General features: G+C 43.6%; 1 protein-coding gene across 2 annotated transcripts in view; it reads left to right on the top strand.

Annotated features, from left to right (window-relative positions):
* The window catches only part of LOC309415185 (tyrosine-protein kinase Fer-like), a gene marked incomplete at both ends in the record, with an annotated part of 295648 nt that overhangs the window by 46053 nt on the left and 231252 nt on the right, over positions 1-18343 (top strand). The window lies entirely within an intron of this gene.

The raw sequence follows: 18343 nt of genomic DNA, 5'->3' as shown, positions 1-18343 counted from the left end.
CAGTATAAATTATTTTAAAGCCTCTTGACTTCTGGTCTTGTAGAAGCCTAGTGAGGCTGGGTTCAAAATAGGAAACAAAAATGCTTAAAAATCCATGTTGATGGTTAATGCGCTAGCAGTTTTCCCAGGATGGATAAGAACTATCAAATGAAGAAATAATTTTCATAATCACCTATGGTATTTAGATGTACATGGCTGACGCGGAAGTCTCAGACACGACGCGTACGACCAATATGATCAGGTCAATGCCGTTTATTGTCTTGTCTGACTCCAATATATATCATAATCTTTGTTTAGTCACTGCGCACACACTCATGATTGGTTACAGCTTGTTACACACATTATTGCAATTGGCTATATACAAGATATCACGCGCTGTCCACGTGCCCCTCACACAGTCAGGATTGCTGCTTGCAGGTGTCCCTGTTTTTCTTGCTTCTTCTTAGCTGTTTACCACAGCTCCTTCTCCTCAAGGCCGAGCCCTGCAGATGTCCAGCTGTTTACCAGCTTCGCAATGCCACAGCTCCCTCTTCTCAAGGCCGAGCCGTGCAGATGTCCAGCTGTTTACCAGCTTCCCAATGCTGCAGCTCCTTCTCCTTAAGGTCGAGCCATGCAGAGTGATCCCAACATCTCCCCCTTTTTGTTTTTGTATAAACAAAGCCTAATGGATCATTCGCAACCCAAGGACTGTGAGAAAGATGGACCCTCTGTACATTCTTGTATCGTCCTGTGCCGCGAACTCAGCCCAGCAGTTGGTAGGTGCCAGCTTTACGTGGGCGTCCCCACAGAGGCAACGGTGGCCTTGCCGTACACCGGCCCACTGCCCTTCAGGAAATCCCAGTATTACACATTTTTAGAGGAACGAGTTTCGACACACGTGGCCAGCGAGTGTCGGAACTCACCGCAGTTGTCACCTTTTAACACAGGGAGCCTATGGCGTATGCGCCCGCTGGCCAGACGTGCTGCACGCGCTACAGCCACCCCGTCTATTGGTTCGTAGGCTTTGTTCACACGGCGTTTTTTCATAACCCAGCAGTCACATATCAACTTATGCTTAAGTCAATAGCAGAATATTACAAAGCAAACAATTCTAGCTGTACTACTTCTAGTGATATAAACTACTCCTAGTGATAGAAAAAAGGTACTTGTATAAGGCTATGAAGACCAATATTATATCTTACCAAAGCATTTGTAGTTATAGAGCACTTTGCCTCAAAAGCTTTCCACGTTCATCTCATGATACCGCAAATTTCAGCGTGATTTACCCCTACATTCTCTTTTGACTGAGGTGGCATCCAGATTGCGATGACACCTGATAGTGTCAAGATGTGTCCGACGAAGACGATGGCGACTGCCCCACCCATGGCCTCACCCACTTCGAGACACCTGCAAAATGGGTAAAGCCATGGGTAAAACAGCCACCACTGTCAACCTCATCCCCTGGTTAGCAGTTGAAAAGGTCCTTTCTCCTTCCGCAAATAATTTAACACATATAAGGCTTTATTCAAACGTTCTTAGGGTAATGTGATAGCCTCTCCCCCTTTTTGTTTTGAGCGTGATTATCTAACAAAGCTCATTCATTGGGTAAGATACTCGTTGGAGTTATTAGCTAGCCAAGCATTCTTTACTACCTTTTGAACCATTCCTTGTAGACAATGCAATAAACACGGTACAATAAGCATTAGTATTAAGATAACAAGTACTAAAACAACTGCCCCTTTTACTAAGTCTTGTAACCATCCGCTTAGGCCCAAACTTGGCAGCCATGATTCGAGGCCTAGTGAACTTGTCTGTAACCTGTCCGTTAAGTCCTTCAGTTTTCGCAATTGTTGAGTTACCGACTGTGACGTATCTGTTAAATTCATACAACACATGCCATCAAACTCCTCACACCCGTGCCCTTGGGCCAAAAGTAGGAAGTCGATGGCCACCCTATTCTGCAATGTCGCATGCCTTATTGAGTCAGTTTCCATTAACAAAGCACTGAGTGCTGCAGAAGTAGCATTGGTTTGTTTCGCTAGCCAACATCCCAATTTATTTAAAGTGGTTAAGCCTTGGGCAGCAGCGACCCCAGGGGCAAGGAAAGAGGCTAGTATGGTTTTGTCCGCAGTGCAAAGATCCAATTGGTCATTGCACCCTTCCTGATATTTTCGAATCTGTCGTCTTATTCTATGCCGTCGAGTAAGGTTCAATATCATAGAAGTGTTGGGAGTTAACAATGTCAGGCGCCCCAATGTGCAAGGACCACCTCTCAAACGGGAGGGAACACCTTGCCATGCACGATCACCACAAATCAAGAATATTCCTTTAGGGAGTCTTATTGGGACAATAGTAGAGTGCGAGATGTTGCTCGTTGTATAATTACACCAATTGGTAGCATTCTGAAAAACGGCCAACATGGGGCTTATATCCTGTGATCTGGTATCGTCCTGTCCTGTATAATTAAAATATAAACAAGTAGGGGCTGTAATGCTTCCTAAAATATCCAACTCCTGCGGTTCCAACAACTCCTGTGGTTCCAACAACTCCTGTGGTCCGTGTGCCATCCATCCGTCCCACTTATCCATAGCTGCAGAGGTGTTTGTTATGTTTAAAAACAAGGCTAGATCAGGGGCGGTCTTCTTTACCACCATTGCCGAATCATAGTCCCCTAAGGGCAGACCAACTAAGCATGTTGTAAACGGATTCTCAGCAGTGGATATAGATAAGCAAAGGTGGCCTTGGCCCGTTTGATTAGCTAGTGTAACCCAGATATTTTTTCTTGGTTGAACGGAAAACCACGCCTGAACCTGGCATATCAAACACGTGACTATCAGACTCACGAACAACTTTCTTCCGCTTGTGGAGAGAGGTGCGCTCGCCATAGTCAAAGCCATCGACTTGGAACCCATCTCACTCTGCTATCTGTAAGAATACAAGCATAGCCTCGACCAGTCATTTTTAACTCTGCAGGTCCTTTCCATTCTCCAGTGACCACATCTTTATATTGTACTAAAATTCTTTCCCCAGTCTGGGACACCCCAGATCGTAGACTTGAAGCATGAATCACCATTGGAGAGTCTTCCCTGTCTCCCGTAAAACGCAAATAATTTAGCACATACACCGTCTTTGCAAGTCGTTCTGTCGTGTCCAGCACGCTTTCCCCTTTTTGTTTTTGCAAAAGCGCTTTCAATGTTTGATGCGCCCGCTCCATGATAGCTTGCCCTGTAGGGGAATGAGGAATCCCTGTAATATGTCGAATTCCCCAAAGCTGACAGAAGCGGGAAAATTTTCGAGACACATACGCAGGCCCATTATCCGTTTTTACCTGTAAAGGAACTCCTAAGGCCATAATAGCAGCATGCATTTGCTTGATAACATGTCGCGCTGTTTCTCCGCCTTGTGTGGTAGCCCAAATGGCATGCGAAAAAGTGTCTATCGAGACATGGACATATTTCATTCTCCCAAATTCTGGAACATGTGTCACATCCATCTGCCATAACTGTAACGATTGGAGCCCTCTGGGATTGACCCCTATACCAATGCCCATCCCTGCTTTCTGGCAGCTGGGACAAGACTGGACAATGCCCCTAGCATCAGTTACGGGAATATGGAACTGTTTTGCCAACGCCTTTGCTGACTGATGAAAAAAGTCATGTGACAGCCTAGCTTGTTCAAATGTTTTTACCGCAGGTGCGGTCCAGGCTGGAGCTACGAGGTGATCAGCGTGGACATTTCCTATGGCTAAGCCCCCACAGTGCTGATGGCTACGAATGTGCGTAATAAAATATGGCTGCTGTTGTTGGTTTAAATACCTCAACAGCTGCAGCAATAAGGAATATAATACCGGATTTTTGACTGCTTTAACCATGCCATGTTCAAGTCACTGTACCGTGCCCACCACATATTGAGAATCCGAGACAACATTAACAGCCTCTTGAGACCATTTTTCGAATACCCAAAGGACTGCCTGAAGTTCCATAGTTTGTAAAGAATCTCCACACACCCCAGGTAACAGTTGATGTTTCCATTTGTCATTTTCCTGCCAAGTGACAGCCGCTCTACGGGATTTGCGTCCTGCGTCGGTAAAGACTGTCATCCCGTTCACTGGGGTCTCCGATCGCATGGGCATTTCTTCAAACTGTTGATTAGCCAACAGTGACAATAATCTATCGGATAGATAGCTATTTGTAATGCGTCCTAAAAAATCCAAGATTGCGATCTGAAACTCCAGAGAACTGGCTAACAACCAATCTAAGTACTTTTGAGATACAGGAACATAAATTATTACAGGTTCTAATCCAGATATTTCTACAATTCTTTGTCTTCCCTTAATAATGAGTTGTGCAAATAATTCATATCTGGTGACCACTGTTTTTCTGGGTTGATAGGAGAGAAAAACCCATTCCAATACTTTCAAACTGTTTGCCGTATTTCCTAACTGCACGATCAATCCTAGTGGATGTTGCTGTTCCCCTCCTGAATTAACTATCATAAGTGAGATACTCTCAGTAGGTGAACATCTGTGAGCATAGGCTGTTGCTATCTTCTCAGTAATTTTCTGCAAAGCTTGGTGTTGATCCTCGTCCAGTTGATGTCGCTCTGGAGCCTCCACCGAAGACCCCAGGAGCAGCATCAACGGCCTCAGATCATCATTAGTAATTCCGCAAATATTTCGAACCCACTGTATATCCCCCATTAATTTTTGGACATCAGAAAGATTTTCTATTTTCGAATTAATCTTTATTTTTTGTGGGCGGACCGCTCCCCTGGTAATAATCCAGCCCAAATATTGCCATGGTCCCTTCTTTTGAATTTTTTCCGGTGCTATTTTTAAACCCCGTTTTCCTAAATCATGCTCTAAGTGCTGTAAAATGTGGTCTGCATTCAATTGTGTCCCTGCTATTAATATATCATCCATATAGTGATACATTATTAAATCTGGATACTTTTTCCGCACCGGCTCTAGAGCCCATGCCACAAATATCTGACACATCGTAGGTGAATTTTTCATTCCTTGCGGTAACACTACCCAATGATACCACTTTGCTGGCTCTCCTTTATTTACCGATGGTACCGTAAAGGCAAACTTCTCTGCATCCTCAGCTGCTAAGGGAATGGTAAAAAAGCAGTCTTTTAGATCAATTATCAACAAATCCCAATCCTCTGGTAACATAACCGGAGAGGGTAGTCCAGGCTGTAATGTCCCCATGTCACACATTACCGCGTTGATTGCCCGCAAGTCATGTAGTAGCCGCCATTTGCCAGATTTTTTCAGTATAGTAAATACGGGTGTAGTCCACGGACTGGTCGACGGCACAATGTGCCCAGCTTCCAATTGTTCTTTCACCAAGCTATTAACAATTTGCAGCTGTTCTTGCTTCAGCGGCCACTGATCTATCCATACCAGTTTAGTTGTTTTCCAACTCAGTTTTAGGATTGGCTGCTGCTCAGTGACCGCCCCTAAAAAGGTGGTGTAACTAATCGAGCCCCTATTTGACTAAGTCGGTCCCTGCCCACCGAGGCAACAGGCAAATGCATCACGTATGGTCGCGTAGAAACCGTTCTTCCATCTGGGAACGTAAAAGCAATTACGTCTTTGCTTACCAATGTAGCTTGTGTCCCTCCTAATCCCATAATCCCTGTATTGGCCAGCATCAAGGGCCAGTGCTTAGGCCACCTATGATAGGAGACAATGGTGACATCTGCCCCTGTATCAATAACCATACCTAATCTAGTGAGTTGCCCATTGGGATGTCTTAATTCCATTTGCTCTTCAGGTTTTCCCCTACTAATATCTAAAGCAAATAAAACAACTGGCTGCCCTGTAGATCCAAAACCTTGATTCCCCCTTATTCTTGTGCTAGCATTGGGCACTATCGATTTAAACGGAATCAGTTGAGCGATACAGGGGTATGTACCATAATTTTAATGACCCCATGATAATCAGCATCAATCAACCCTGGGATTACAAAAATACCTCGCCTAGACGCTGAGGATCGTCCTATTAACAGAGAACTTAAATTGTGACCTAAAGGTCCCCTGAGAGTTGATTCTATCACCTGCACATCAGTGTTGTCAAGAGTGACAGCTACTGCTGTTGCCAGGTCCACTCCGGCGCTTCCTGATTTTGTATCATTGCGCGAGGGCGAGGCGCGCTCCGCATTCCGTTTCCCTTTCTACGACATTCATTGGTGTTACGGGTGGATTTTTGGCATTGCTCATACCACTTTCGGAAGCCCTGCAACTGCGTTCTGGCCTCTGGACTAGTTGGAGGGTTTCTGCATTGTGCCTTAAGGTGTCCAAATCCCCCACAATTAAAACATCTTTTGTCTGATTTTCTTTGCCCCCCTTTTCCTTGTACAATCGGTTTAACTACAGCCCCCACTGCAGCAGCCATAAAAGCAGCCCTCTCCTGTTCAAGTACTCTATCGGCTACTTCCAACAGCTGCGCCGCTGATGACCCACGAGGTAAATAGCTTAGGGCTTTCTTTGTCTTTTCATTTGCATTATCAAAAGCGAGCATATAAAAAAATTTCACTTGCATATCATTAGATAAATCTGGGTTGCCATTGATAGCCACATGTAGCCGATCAATAAACTTTGCATAGGACTCTGATGGCCCCTGTTTAACTGTCGTAAAAGCGGGTGTCGATTTTTCATCATGCAGTGTCAATAAAATCATTAGTGCTAGTTCCTGACTTTTCCGTAACACTTCGGCCCGAAACCTTACTTGCCAATCAGGATTCGCATAGGGCCCTGCCCCAGTTAACATTTGAGCCTGAACCCCATATAAAGGATCTCCTTGTCGTCGTATTGTCGCCACTACCTCGTCACATGCCATCTGCCATCGTTGAAAAAACTGCAGTTGCTGTGACAGGGTACATAACATCTGTACTATCATTTTTATATCATATGAACACATTAGATTAGAGGCAAAGATATGCTGTAACACAGAACTAGTATAAGGTGACTTGAGCCCATACTGGGAGATTGCTGTCTTAGCCTCCTTAATCAGCTTCCATTCTACCGATTCCCATATATTATCACCCTGTTGAGTAGTCACCACTGGGAAAGCCATTGGTTTTACCAATTCCCCATCACCAATAGCTTCTCTCGCCACCTTCTTCCATCGTTGCACGGGCCCCCCTTCACCATATGTACCAATACCTCCCACTGCCCCTTCCAGCGCCGGCGCAGAGGGTAGCACTGGGTCAAATACTGATATTCCTTCCTGACCTCCCACCCCACCCCACAGAAACAGACTTGTGGGTGGCGGTGGTGTTCTGGAGGCAGGTAGCACCGTATGGTCCAGCCGAGTCTCTAACTGCTTCAGCCTTTCTGTCAGCTCCTGCAACTGTTGTTCCATTTTGCCACGGAGCTCCCCCTCATTTACTAGCCGCGGTGACGGTGAAGGTCGTTCCGGCGACTCGCTCTGGGGACTCGTAAGTGGTAACTCCGGCCGTTCCTGGCTATCTTGCTCTGGCGCCGCGACTACGGTTGGAACGGCCTCACTTCTTCTCGGGGGCACCCGAGGAACTACCGGACCCTCAAACATCATAGAAGTAGCGGTGCATCTCGGATCCCCAAATTCAGCTGACAGAGCTGCAAAGGCAGAAGCAGTAGCAACGCGTTCTGCCTTTAGTTCTTTTAATGTCTCTAGGATCAACCTCCAGAGCGTCGTAAATTTTATACTGTCTTTGTTGCCTGTGCTGACTTCCTCCCACAGTGCTGCGCCAATTCCTTCCCAAATCGGGATCTCAAAAGCCTCATTTACTGAGGGAATTAGTCCTTTTTGCCGCGCCCATACCAATAATATTTTTAGGCCGGCTTCCTCATACTGTACACCTCTCTTAGAGAGGATTAGTTGGAGGAGCTTAACCACTGCTTCTTCCTCTTTTGTTAGCGTGGACCTCATCTCCTCCCCAGCCGCTCACCTGATCAGGGCGAGATTCCAACAGTTTCCTCGGTTGCGCTAGCAACTTCCAGGCACGGGCCAGTGCCTGCTACGGCTGGCTTCCGCACCCCCTTTGCTGTCTCTTCTGCTCCGGGAAGCATCGACGAGAGGGTCCCTGTTCGGGCGCCACCTGACGTGGAAGTCTCGGACACGACGCGTACGACCAATATGATCAGGTCAATGCCGTTTATTGTCTTGTCTGACTCCAATATATATCATAATTTTCGCTTAGTCACTGCACACACACTCATGATTGGTTACAGCTTGTTACACACATTATTGCAATGGGCTATATACAAGATATCACGCGCTGTCCATGCGCCTCTCACACAGTCAGGATTCGCTGCTTGCAGGTGTTCCTGTTTTTCTTGCTTCTTCTTAGTTGTTTACCACAGCTCCTTCTTCTCAAGGCCGAGCCGTGCAGATATCCAGCTGTTTACCAGCTTCCCAATGCTGCAGCTCCTTCTCCTTAAGGCCGAGCCATGCAGCTCAACGCCACAGCTCCTTCTCCTTAAGGTCGAGCCGTGCAGAGTGATCCCAACACATGGCATTATATAAAATACTTAATTTAAGCAGATGATGGGATCAGGGAGGTCCTAAGATCAACTAAATAGGTAATACAGAATAATCAGTTATAAAGTAAGTTTTACAAGGTGTTATGACTTCATCTTTTCTATTCAATGATGGAAGACCAGAGAAATCAAACTATGAGGAAAGGCTTAATAGAAGAAATGGACAAATTAGAGGTTTAGAGGTTTTAGAGGTTCCCCCCCCTTCTTAAATATGTTATCCCAGAGGCACTACCACTGTTGCTGATTGGCTTGGCCTTGGCCAGCGACGAGTCCGTCTTGGAGCCGGCTGGCATTGGCTCTATGGGACATAGCGGAAGCTTCTAGCAGCTTCTCACAGAAGCCACCCCTGTAGCCCCCCTGCTACCAAAACCTTGCCATGCAAACCCAATGCAGGATATTGGGAAACTGTCCTGGTTTCAGCTTGGATAGAGTTAATTTTCTTCTTGATACCTGGTATAGTGCTGTGTTTAGAATTTGGGATGAAAATAATGTTGATAACGTGCTGATGTTTTGAGCTGTTGCTGAGCAGTCAAGGACAGTCCAACTTCTCGTGCTGGCCTGCCAGCGAGAAGGCTGGGGGTGCACGGGAAGCTGGGAGGGGACACAGCCAGGACAGCTGACCCAGGCTGGCCAAAGAGATATTCCCTACCATATGACATCATGCCCAGTACATAAACTGGGGGAGTTGGCCAGGGAGGGCCGCTGCTCAGGAACTGGCTGGGCATTGGTCGGTAGGTGGTGAGCAATTGCGTTGTGCATCACTTATTTTGTATATCCTTTTATCGTTATTATTATTTTCCCTTCTTTTTCTGTCTTATTAAACTGTCTTTATCTCCATCCATTAATTTTATTTTTTTTTTCCTGATTCTCTCCCCTATCCCACTGGGGTGAGGGAGTGAGCAAATGGTTGTGTGGTGTTTGGCTGCCTGCTGGGTTAAACTACAACAGAAACAAAGACACTTAAGGAAAACACCTTTCTTCCCCTGTTCTCACTCAGGCTCAGCTTCACTCCACTCCAGACTCCTCCCCCCTTGGTATTGCTACTGGCTACACTCAGTCCCTTCAGTGGAAAGGATTCCAGGATGTGTTTGTGTGCAGTAAGGATATAGTTGTTTCTCTCCATCACTCCTTCCTTCTCACTCTTCCTCTGCTCCAGCGTGGGTCCTCCATGGGCTGCAGTCCCTTCAGGAATATCTGCTCTGCCGTGGAGTACATCATACTCTGCTGACCTTGGTGTTCCCTCTGTTGTTTCTCACTCTTTTGTGGTGTGTGTCCCCACTCCAACATTTTCTGCCCTTTCTTAAATATGTTTTGACAGAGATGCCATTAACTTCACTTTGGCCAGTGGTGGGGCTGTTGTGGAGCTGGCTGGAACCAGGTGTGTCTGACACAGGGCAGCCCCTGACCTCTTCTCACAGTGGCCATCCCTGCAGCCCCCCTGCTACCAAAACCTTGCCACATACACCCAATACAGTACTCCAACATTTCTGATTTTAATCCTGATTTTTCTATATATATTCAGATCTAAAAGTGTCTTTCTCTTTCCACTTCTAATTCAATATATTTTCTTATTTTCCTATTCATTAAGAAGTTCAGGAAGTAATAATATTCACCTTATACTGGCTGTTGTTCATCCTTCTCAGGATAATTTGTTATCACCCTTATATTGCTGAGCTCCAGTAGAGCTCTTCCCAAGTGATCCTACAAAGATATATCTTCAGGTTTTTGAAATGCATTATGTATTTTGCTGCTCACAGTTCATTATTTCTTTTTGTCAGAATTGCCTTCCATATTCACATGCGTAACCATTTTTCAACATATCAGTGAGAATTAAATTTTAAATAAAAGCTCATTTCTAAATTGCTTGCTCTGTCATATAGAAAATGCTCTCCTTGCTGCTATGTTCTAAAGTGTTAGCGAGACCATTTGTGTATTTCCTTATGGCATTGCCAACACACAAGTGAGTAGATGGAGTTCCTTGCTGCCACTGGTTCCCTTAAATGCTTTTCTAATTGTTTGAAAAACAAGTTATCCACCACCTCTCATTAGTAAGGTATTCTCTACTCCTGTAGCAGCTGTTTTGATCTTGCACTATGCTCTCTTCTTTCTCCAGTAGTCAAATAGCCAAATGTTGTGTCATCAACTTGTGCTCCTATTATAACATTGCCTCTGTTCTTTTTCCTATTTTTACCCTTGCCAGAAATTTTGAGAGAATTTGCTTCTTGGACTTCCTGGACTACAGAGGTAGTTATATGAATTCTTGACACAATGTCCTTGTTCTCCCTGTTTCTGTGGGTTGGACAAGATGACTTCCAGAAGTCTCTTCCAACCTCAACCATTCTGTGATTCTGTGAGATTGTTAATCATAATTTTATTTATATATAAAGATTTTCTTCTCCACTGTTACTAATGTATGGGATTTTAAGATCTTCAGTTTGCCCTTCTAGTTTTCATTTGGTCTGTCCTGTAATTCTGTTGTTTTTCTGTCTCTACTATTCTAACATATTTAAGGCTTCTAACTGTGTTTCTGTTCAGGGACCTAACCCTGTATTTTCATGCCAGGTATGTCTCTGCCTTCTTTTGAACTTTAATTAAAGTCATTATCAAAAGCTGGACTTGGGTAATAAAATTATTTTCTCCTTTATCAGATAGATTTTATCTTCATTAGTGTTTCTTCATGGGACAGTATTCTCTGTTCAGTGCAGACAAAGGTCTTGTCTCAATGCCAGGAGCTATAAATTCAGAAAGCGAATTCATCTTTTGTGAGCTAAGCATTTACAATGGTCTCTGTTGCCTCTTCTATTAAAACTTTGTCATCACTTCTGAATGGTTGAAGGGTCATACCTGTCAGTATCATTAATGCTCTCATGGGTGAGAGGCAAGGGGCAATCTTTGAAATATCATAGCACTGGACTGCAGACAGACATTTTCTGGGGGTTATAAAACTGTGGAAGCAGATACTATAGACATTTCTCTCTAATTATAATTATAGACATTGTAAAATGGGCCTAACTCTGTCAGATTTATGCATTTTGGCAAACTATTTAGTATTTTAATCATCCTTCCTTAAAAAGCAATTATGATATTTATTGTTTTTAAGAGCATAGTTTGCATTTAAAGATGTAAGAGTCTGAGATAGCATCACAGGTATGAAGACATACTTAGATCTTGACAAATATTTAGCTTTCTGTCTTGTCAACATTTTATTGTTGCAAACATCTCACTCCTTACCCTTCCTCAAAACAAGGACACAAAGAAACAAGTAAAAAAGGCAAACTTAAAATCAGACAGCTTAATAACTGATACTTCCAGGAGCTCTTAGACAGTTTAATTTTTCTGTAGAGTGGGATATGTTTGCTAGAGGGCTTTCTATGAGCTGAAAGACTAATTTGTTATATTTTCAATGAAAGAAAAGTTCAGGGCCTATGGTAGGGTATATCCATTACAGTACAGTGTTCTGGGTTTTTTTTCTAGCAGCTTGTCTACAATATAGACATAAAGAAATAATTTCTTATTGCATTCAGTTTTGGAATTCTTCATGACATCTTTCTGTATTTAACCTATGCAAAATGTTTCAGTTTGAGCTTTTGATTTTGAGGGGGATGTTTTTTATTTCATGTTAGTCAAACCCTGAGATTTTCCCTGTATACAGGCCCTCTGTAAAAAGAATACATTTTTTATAACATTGTTTTATTTTTCTGGCTTCCACTTATATTGCAAGATATAACATAGCAGTTAGTCCAGGGCTCATAACTGAAGCAGCTTAATTGGAATTTCCTACTGCAGAAACAATAGATTGGAGCCACAGTGACATGCGGAAAACAGACTCCACAATCTGTAAGATTGTAAAGTAGGTATGTTTATTCAGCGCTGGGCAGCACGGGGGGGTAGTCCCACCAAAAACCGTGCGCGCCCAACGCGGCACTTACTTCAAATATATACAGCAAAGTGTTGCATATACATAAAGTTTAGCAATATACCTATACATATGCATGATCTATCCCCGCTTCGTATTAAAATGAGTTCTCCTCCCATCTGCGCTTGCGTGTTGCCTCCTGGTGGTGGTCGTCGGGGGTCGTGGGGATGAAGGCCGGTGGTTCCTCTTCGTCACCGCTAGTAACCTTTTGCCTTTGCGCAGGCTCCGTTGTTTTTTGGCTTCTATCCAAACTGCAGGGTCAGTTTTAGCTAGTTTCTTGAGGTAAGTTCTTAATTCTTATCAGGGACCGTCCTTGTGAGGAGCCACAAATCTTCTTGCTCCTTTCAGTTTATCAGGACCTGTCTTTGGGAGGAACTACAGTTCTCCTGCTTTAACTACTTCACACAATAGCTAACAAGATTTCAAGCTTCATCTACTAATTAACTGCTAAGACTCCCTGAACCCCTTCTCTCAGTCCCCCCTTTTCTAAAAAGTTAGTAAATTCTTTTACTAGATTTATTTCTGATACTATTTCTAATACAATGTTTCTTTATCTAACATTTTCAAAGTACTTGTTAGATTCCAATTTGCGTCGTAATTGGTTTTTCTTCCATTCACTATAAGAGTCTCCTGTGTTCTGAAAACACCAGAGACCACATCGGACTGTAATACAGAGAGTTATAACCAAAAAGATAATCGCAATTATCAGAACAAATAATTGTCTTAACCAAGTCAAGTTTGGGAGCCAAGAAGTCAACTTATTCCAAAGATCAGAGAAACCCAGTGAAGTGTCATCTAGTGTTACTAGGTGTAATATTTTTGACTGTTTCCAAATTTGGTTGATGTCTGCAGCAATTCTTTTACTCTGATCAATATAGGAACAACAACTACTATTAATCACTGCACATGTTCCTCCCTGATTAGCAAATAAAATATCTAAAGCCATCCTATTCTGTGCCGCAAACAGTCGCAAACTCTCTATTTCTTTTTGCTGAGACAACAGGGCATCTCCTGTTGCATTTAAAGACAACTCCATTGTTGCTGATATGTTTAGGATAGCTTTTTCAAGTTCGCTTACTCCTAACCAAGGGAGGAACCATCGAGCGAAACTGTGAAAACTAGTAGGTCTATCTATCAATGGGTTATTCCGTTTTACTCGTACCCAGGGGCTCCTCAGGACTCCTGAAGGTACCTCAGTTTGATTAACGATCCTATATTGTGTTGTGAGATACCCAAGAGTACAGGTCCCTTGCCAAGCTCTGGGTAATATCTTTCGTGCACGTCCATCTCCACATAACCACCAAGTCCCTTGAGGGGTTGGACATATAGGTACTGGGCTTGCCGCGTTACTCCTTCTTTGGGCAGTTATATTAAGATAGATTCCATTCAAAGTCACCTGTAGGTCGTCATTAACCAGGTTACTTAAGGTTCCGATTGATGTCCTGTTCTGTAAATCAATGATAGTACAGTTTATGGTGCTCAAATTAAAGCTTCCAAATTGAGGGGTGCTAATACATGCTTCGGAGCTCTTGTTCTTACATCCCTCAAAAAATATTCCTCCCTCCAAGACCTGAAGTTCAAATTTAGGTCCTCTTTCTCTAGTTGTCACCTTAGTTTGACACTCTAGTTTGGATGTGTTTCCTGACTTCCACATGTCCACCCCAGTAACTTCATTAATTATAGACCAATTAGAAGACATGACTCCAAACGTGGGTATCTCCATCTGACCTCTGGGAAGAGCTATGCACACCCAACAGCTAGACAAGTTCATGTTATCTACTATTGATTTGGTCATTTGTACATACATATTTTGGTCCCATGTACACACAACTTTTGCCCATAGTCCCATTATACAAACGATCAGGGTTCGTCTTTTCGTTGGAGGCGTAATTTCAAAGGTCCAGCTAATGTTGACTTCCATGGTAGCTGAGGAGCTTTCTTGACTCTGGTATGATGAATCCAAGCGTTTTGTTCTTTAATTTTAATTGCTGTAAAAGAGGTAAGGAGGACTTGGAAAGGTCCTTTCCATTGTGGCTCCAGAGTCTTTTCTGCAAGAGTTTTTACATATACGTAGTCTCCTGGTTGTATATTATGTACAGGTCCATCCAAACCTCTCCCCCTAGTCCCAATTACGTGTTTTCTAATATTATTGAGTTGTTTTCCTAGGGCAACCATGTAAGAGGTCATGATTTCGTTTCCAGCTTGTATGGATATTCCTCTCTGTATTCCATATGGTTGTCCATACAAGATTTCAAATGGGCTCAGTCCCTCCTTCGCCCTTGGCCTAGTTCGTATACGCAAGAGGGCTAAAGGAAGAGACTGAGGCCAGGCTAGATTTGCTTCCTGTCCTAGTTTCACAATCTGTTGCTTGATTAGGTGGTTCATTTTTTCTACTTGGCCACTCGACTGGGGACGGTATGGGGTATGAAGTTGCCAATCTATGCCTAAATGGTGGCTAACTTGTTGTACTATTTTTGAAACAAAATGTGGTCCCCATCAGAGGACATTATCATTGGGACCCCAAAACATGGTATTATCTCTTGTATTAATGCTTTAACTACTTCTCGAGCCTTAGCGGTTCTAGTTGGAAATGCTTCTGGCCAACCTGAAAAGGTATCAGTTAATACCAATAAATATCGATACCCCCCTTTTCTTGGAAGTTCTGTAAAATCAATCTGCCATTGTTGCCCAGGCCCATTGCCTTTCCCAATTTGGCCCATTTCTAGCCTGGGAATATTCTTGGGATTAATCTGGAGGCAAAGATCACATTGCTGAGTAACCTGTCTCACCGTAGTATATAAATTTCTGGCCACAATTTCTCTAATTAAATGTTTATATAGAGCCTCTATTCCCCAATGCCTCTTCCTATGTTCCTCTCTTACCAAATGCCATATTAGGCAAGAGGGAATAACTAGTTTTCCTTGTGGGGTATAAGCCCACCCCTCTTCATTGTATAATCCTTCCAGATCTGTAATAAGTTTTTGATCTTCCTTGGTATATTTTGGCTTACCTTCTAAAGAGATTCGCCTGTCGGGGACTAAAGCTCCTTCTGTTTTTACCTCTGCTTTGGCTACCTGTTTTGCCTCTCTATCTGCCAGCTCATTTCCTCTTTCCAATTCTGAGCTCACTTTCTGGTGTGCCTTAATATGCATAATCGCCACTTTCTCAGGAAGTTGGATTGCTTCCAACAGTCTCAAAATTTCTTCTGCATGCTTAATATTTTTCCCTTGAGAGCTCAATAACCCTCTTTCTTTCCAAATTGCTCCATGCGCATGTACAACTCCAAAAGCATATCTTGAATCTGTATAGATATTCACAACTTTGCCTCGGGCCAACTCCAAGGCATGGGTCAGAGCAATTATTTCTGCCTTTTGTGCAGAGGTATTTATGGGTAAAGGTCTTGACTCTATTATTTCTTGACTAGTGGTAATGGCATATCCCGCGTGTCTTTTACCACTTAGGACATAGCTGCTTCCATCTGTGAACCAGTTTTCTCCGCTTTCCATAGGGCTGTCTTTCAGATCTGGGCGGCTTGCATACGTTGCTTCAATAGTCTCCAAGCAGTCATGATGTACTGGTTCCCCCGTGTTTCCACTGAGGAAAGAGGCTGGGTTGACAATGTTAGTAACTACGATCTCCACATCATCCTGTTCTACCAGTATAGCTTGATATCTCAGGAATCTTTGTGGGGAAAGCCAATGCCCACCCTTCGCTTCCAACACTGCGGATACGGTGTGAGACACTAAGACGGTCATTTTCTGGCCCAGAGTAAATTTTCGGGCTTCTTGTATATTCAATATTACAGCTGCAACTGCTCGCAGGCATCCAGGCCAACCTTGCGCAGTTGCGTCTAACTGTTTGGAAAAGAATGCAACCGCTCGTTGATAGGGGCCCAGATCTTGTGCTAATACTCCCAGAGCGATTCCCTGTTTCTCGTAGGAAAAAAGGAAAAACGGTTTACTCACGTCTGGGAGCCCTAGGGCTGGAGCCGACATCAGAGCTTTCTTTAGTAGCTCAAAGGCTTGTGCGGTCTCCTTGTTCCATTCAAGGTGTTTCTGTTCAGTGGTTGTTAATGCATACAATGGTTTAACAAGCAGTCCATAGTTATATATCCACAGTCTGCACCACCCAGTCATTCCCAGGAAAGTTCGTAATTCTTTTACTGTCTGAGGTCTCGGGGTTTGGCATATTGCTTCTTTGTGGGCTTGTCCCAAAGTTCTCTGTCCCGCACTAATTTCGTAGCCCAAATAGATCACTTTCTGCTGTATTACTTGGGCCTTCTTCTTAGATACCCGATACCCTTGAAGCCCCAAAAAATTTAGTAGACTCACCGTCCAGGTCATACAATCGTCCTCTGTTTTGGTGGCGATCAGGATATCATCTACATATTGTAACAGTTTCCCTTTTTCAGACAGGATTTCCCAAGATTCCAGGTCTTTTGCGAGCTGGTTGCCAAAGATGGTAGGACTGTTTTTAAATCCTTGTGGCAACACCGTCCAAGTGAGCTGAGTTTTGCGACCAGTTTTGGGGTTTTCCCATTCGAATGCAAATAATTTTTGGCTGGCTTCATGGAGAGGGAGGCAAAAGAAGGCATCCTTTAAATCTAAAACAGTAAACCAAGTTAGCTCAGGTGTCAATACAGTCAACAGGGTATATGGATTCGCCACTACGGGGTAAAGGTCCTCAGTTATTTTATTTACAGCCCGTAGATCCTGGACCACGCGGTATGACCCGTCAGGCTTACAGACAGGTAATATAGGTGTGTTAAAATCAGACTCACATTCTTTTAATAATCCTAGTTGTAAAAATTTTTCAATGACTGGTCGGATCCCTTCCCTATCTTCCTTCCTCAAGGGGTACTGTTTAACCCTTACGGGTTGCCGACCTTCTTTGAGTTTAACTTCAACGGGTGGGGCATTCTTTGCCCTTCCAGGTACATCAGTAGCCCATACCCCAGGATATACTTGATTTAGGATCTTTTCACTAATCTCTCCTTCTCCAGGAAGACTGGTTAGGAATAGGCTCAGTACTTGAATATAATCGTGGTCTTTTATCTCCAGAATAATCTCTCCCTTTTTAAATGTAATTTTTGCACCCAATTGTTCTAACAAATCTCTTCCCAAAAGGGCCTTTGGGGAGTTAGGCATATATAGGAATTTATGGATCCCCCATTGTTTTCCAAATTTATACTTCAAAGGTTTGCAAAAATATGCCTTTTCGCTTTGGCCAGTCGCCCCTTTTACCATGATGTAATCATTCCCCAGGGGTATCAAGGCTTGATTCAAAACCGAGTAGGTTGCCCCTGTATCAACTAAGAACTCCACTTCCTGTTGTTCTTTCCCTAGCCTCATTATAACCAGCGGATCCGCTAGGGTAGATTCCCCGGGTCCCCGTCAATCTTCTTTTACATGGGCTACCATCTTCCCAATCTGGTAGCCCCGTCTCTTTTCCTTGTTTGGACATTCTCTTTTCCAATGACCAAATTTCCTGCATAGTGCACATTGGTCTTTGCCTAACTGAGATGGTTCTCGTTTGTACCTTTTTCCTTCCTCTTCTCTGAGAGCCGCTATTACTTTCCGCTGTCCTTGTCTATATCCTTCTTTTCTATTGCTGAACACTCTCCATGCCTCATCTAACAATATTTCCAGATTCCTTCCTTCTGTAGTGCGTAGCTTCTGAAGCTTACGCCTGATGTCCCCTGTAGATTGACCCAGGAACAGAGAAACTAATTGTTGTATCCCTATTTCTGACCCAGGATCTAGCGGTGTGTTACGGCGCATTACATCTCTCAACCGATCCAGGAATTCAGATGGGGACTCGGAGGGGCCCTGTTTGACTGCATACAAAGCTGACCAATTTATTGTTTTGGGGATAGCTCTTTCTATTCCTCTCGAAATCCATTCCTGATACCCCTGCAAT

This window comes from Phaethon aethereus, assembly GCF_964289735.1.
Source record: "Phaethon aethereus genome assembly, chromosome: W".
Classification (NCBI taxonomy): domain Eukaryota; kingdom Metazoa; phylum Chordata; class Aves; order Phaethontiformes; family Phaethontidae; genus Phaethon; species Phaethon aethereus.
This window is presented reverse-complemented; position numbering and strand designations above follow the sequence as displayed.